A 4562-nucleotide genomic window follows, 5' to 3' on the forward strand; every position below is an offset into this window, starting at 1 on the left:
TGCTTTTCTTGATAAGGAGGGAAAATACCCTATTATTATCAATGCTACCCTAGATGGTCTTAATTTGGAAAAACTTCTTAATGTTTTGAGAAAATATAAGGATGTGATAGGGTATAACATTGATGATATCAAAGGTATTAGCCCTTCTTTATGCATGCATCGTATTCATCTTGAAGATGATGATTCCACCTCCATTGAACCTCAAAGAAGGTTGAACCCCAACCTTCAAGAGGTTGTGAGGAATGAAATTTTGAAACTATGTGAGGCGGGCATCATCTATGCTATCTCCGATAGCAAATGGGTTTGCCGGGTTCTTGTAGTTCCAAAGAAGGGTGGAATGACCATAATCAAGGATGAAAAGGGAGAGGAAATCTCCACCCGGACGATGACCGGGTGGAGAATGTGCATTGATTATAGGAGATTGAACAAAAACACCAAGAAAGATCAATTTCCTCTCCCTTTCATGGACCAATGCTTGAAAGGCTTTCTAAACATGCTTTCTTTTATTTCTTGGATGGGTACTTCGGATTTTTCCAAATCCCTATCCATCCAAGTGATCAAGAGAAAACTACTTTCACATGTCCATATGGGACATTTGCATACCGAAGAATGCCATTCGGATTATGCAATGCTCCCTCTACTTTTCAAAGATACATGACTTCCATTTTCTCTGAGATTCTTGAAAAAGGAATTGAAGATTTCATGGTTGATTTTAGTGTTGGTGGCTCGTCTTTTGACACTTGTCTTTTTAACCTTGAAAAAGTTTTGAAAAGGTGTCAAGAGACGAGTTTGGTTTTAAATTGGGAAAAGTGCCATTTTATGGTCGAGGAGGGCATTGTCCTCGGCCATAAGGTTTCAAAAAATGGTATTGAGGTTGATCCGGCCAAAGTTTTGGTGATTGAAAAGTTGCCCCCTCCTACTTCCATCATGGGGGTACGAGATTTTCTTGGCATGCCGGTTTTTACCTAAGGTTTATCAAAGATTTTTCATCAATTGCCAAACCTTTGACCGAATTACTAAAAAAGGAGGTTGTTTTTAGCTTCAATGAGGCTTGCCTTGAGGCATTTCGTAAGCTCAAGGAAGCCCTCGTTTCTTCTCCCGTTGTGAAAGCTTCGGATTGGAGCTTTCCTTTTGAGCTAATGTGCGATGCTAGTGTCTTTGCAGTAGGTGCTGTTCTTGTTCAAAATAAAGAAGGGAAATCATGTGTCATCTACTACACAAGTAGGACTCTAGATGAGGCTCAAAAGAATTATACAACAACGAAGAAAGAGATGCTAGAGGTAGTGTTTGCATTCGATAAGTTTCGGTCCTATGTAATATGCTCAAAAGTTATTGTGTACACAGATCACATCGTGGTGTGATATCTCATGACCAAGAAAGAAGCAAAGCCTTTCACATGGAAATGAGGGACAAAAAGATTGCGGAGAACTATGTAGTGGATCATTTGTCTAGGCTACCTTTTGAGAACAAGGAGGATGTACCGATTAATGATGAGATAGGATTCGAGGCTCTCATGGCTTTGGTGTCAACTTCTACCCCTTGGTACGCGGATATAGCCAACTATCTTGCGTGTGGATTCGTTCCCCGGGAGTATTCTTCTCAACAAAAGAAGAATTTTTTCTAGGAAGTGAGGAAGTGTATTCCAGATCATGAAATTCAAGGAGTTCTTGAGCATTGCCACTAACTACCATGTGGAGGACATGGTGGTGTTGACAAAACAGTGGCAGAAATCTCTCAATCTTTATTGTGGTGGCCGATAATGCATAGAGACGCCTACCAATACATTGCGCAATGTGATAGATGTCAAAGGAGCGGAGGCATTAACAAGAGGGACGAAATGCCCTAACAAAGTGTTTTAGAAGTTGAACCCTTCGATGTTTGGGGGGTGGATTTTATGGGGCCTTTCGTTTCTTCTAGTGGAAATTTATATATCTTGGTAGCGGTTGATTATGTGACGAAATGGATTGAAGATATACCCTCAACTACCAATGATCACAAAGTTGTGCTTAAGCTTCTAAAGAAGATCATTTTTCCTAGATTTGGAGTTCTAAGGGTGCTAATTAGTGATGGAGGCTCCCATTTAACCAAAAAGCAATTTGAAGCTCTTCTCAACAGGTATGGCGTTCATCACAAGGTTGGATTACCTTACCACCCTCAAACTCAAGGACAAGTTGAGGTCTCGAATCATGAAATTAAAAATATTCTTAAAAGATGGTGAACAAATCAAGGAAAGATTGGTCTCTCAAACTTGATGACACACTATGGGCTCTTAGGACGGCATACAAGACTCCAATCGGCACTACCCCCTATAGGTTGGTCTATGGAAAGGCTTGTCACTTGCAGGTTGAATTAGAATACAAGGCTTGGTGGGCCATCAAAGAGCTAAATATGAATTTATCGTTGGCCGGTGAGAAGAGATTGCTTAAGCTCAATGAACTTGAAGAGCTTAGAGATGATGCTTATGAGAGCTCAAGGTTATATAAGGAGAAGACCAAAAAGTGGCATGACCAACATATTCGAAACAAGAACTTTAAGTTTGGAGACAAGGTTTTGCTTTTAAACTCAAGGCTTCGTTTGTTTCCGGGTAAACTCAAATCAAAATGGTTGGGGCCTTTTGTGATATCAAAGACTACTCCTTATGGCTCCTTTGAGTTAGATGCGGATGGTAACAAGTTTATGGTTAATGGTCATCGTTTAAAGCATTACTTTTGCAAGGAAGAAGTTGGTATCATCGAATGTATAATGCTTGATCCTTTGGATCCTAAGCCTCCCACTTGAAGAATTTTCCTCATGGTCAAGCTAGTGACCTCATAAAGAAGCGTTTCTCGGGAGGCAACCCGAGTTTCTAACTCCTTTCTATATTTTTTTAAAATATTCCTATTTCACTTTCTTCTTTGAATTTGAATTTGAATATCATTTTTCCCCTTTTGGATGATAGGTGTTTGGATGATGAAGGAGTAAAGGATTTTCTATATCGAAGATGAGAAGAGAAAGAAATTTAATTTTTCTCTGCGCGACCCAGTGCGCGACTCCTGTGCGGGCGTGCAACCCTGTCAGAACCCGCACACTTTATTTCAAAATTGGAGATTCAACATAGAAGGTTTGCGCGACCTCTGTGCGGGCGCGTAGGTAACGGTGTGCGGGCACGCAAGCAATGTCAGAACCCGCATACTTTTATTCAAAATTGGAGAATTGAGGCAGTGAGTCTGCGCGACCTAGTGCGCGACTCCTTTGCGGGCGCGCAGAGCTGGGAAAATCGGGTTTTAACCCCTTCTTCCCCATTTCGCCCTCATATTTTCACAACCCTTATTTCATGCTCTCTTCTCTCTCCTCACAAACTCAAACCCTAACCTTCCAATTTCACCCATTTCTCACTAATTCCATTGATTTTCCTTCAAATCCATCAAAATTGTTCACTCTACTCACAAATTTACCCACTTTCTCTCTCCAAAATACCCAAAAATCCTCCATTTTCATGGTGTGCAAGCTTAGTTGAAGGTGGTGTTCTTGGGGGTGTTCAAGCTTCTGCTAAGTGGTATAACCTGTTTATGCAAAAATTTTAGTTATTAACCATGGATTAGCTTGAGTGAGTTTCATATTATTTTGATTTTATTTTTTAAGGATTTGTTGGTTATTAGTGTGATATTTAGTGATTTTGGGACATTGTTGTTTACATTATTGATTTGGAAGCTATTTTCATGGAATCAAGTTGAGCAATTTTGCGCGTATTGATGATAATGCAACTATTTTCATGAATATTTCTTATTATCATAATGTATTGTGATTGAGTGCTTTGTTGTTGATTCTAGTTGTTTTTGGAGTTATATTTGTGTGGTTAGTTGTTGGTAGTAACCTTTTTGCAGATTGTTGAGGCTTGGGTTGTTGTTGTGTTTCAATTATTGGTTAAGTTCGAAGGGAGTTTTCTTTTGGTTTGGTTGTTTGTATTGCTTGAGACCACAATGAGCAAAAGGAAGAGTAGAAAAGAGCCCAGGTTAAGGGTTGAGGAACCGAGTACTCAAACTCAACAAACTCAAGCTTAAGGACCAAATTTTCCCCCTCGATTGAGATTCTTTAACAAGGTCCATGCTACTTTCTTTAATGACCTTCAAGGACGAAAGCTAAACCCCTCGAGACACTATGATCAACGCTCCATGAGAGCTTTGGGGATTGACGATGACATAAGGTCGCTCCTTGAAAACTTAGGGATGAGTGAGTTCATCAAGCATCAATTTCGAACATATAAAGAGCCCACCTTCGAATTCTTGGCCTCATTTGAAAATTATCCTTATGGGAACAACGACTTCCAAATTTCCTTCCAACTATTCAACAGCCAGCACACTATGACTCTTAGTGATCTCAATACATTGTTGGATTTGAACCCCTAGGCGGACCTCCTTGCCCCTTCATTAAGCCTATTCCCAGAGTACGATGCATTTCGATGGTGGCAAACGATTACCGATTTTGAAGAGTTCAACACTTAGTATTTGGTGACCAACCATATTATCCACCCTGTGCTCCGTGTTTAGGGTATTTTTACCCTAGACATGTGGACAAATGAGAGG

The sequence above is a fragment of the Chenopodium quinoa genome, unplaced genomic scaffold (assembly GCF_001683475.1).
Source record: "Chenopodium quinoa cultivar QQ74 unplaced genomic scaffold, ASM168347v1, whole genome shotgun sequence".
Taxonomy (NCBI): Eukaryota; Viridiplantae; Streptophyta; class Magnoliopsida; order Caryophyllales; family Amaranthaceae; genus Chenopodium; species Chenopodium quinoa.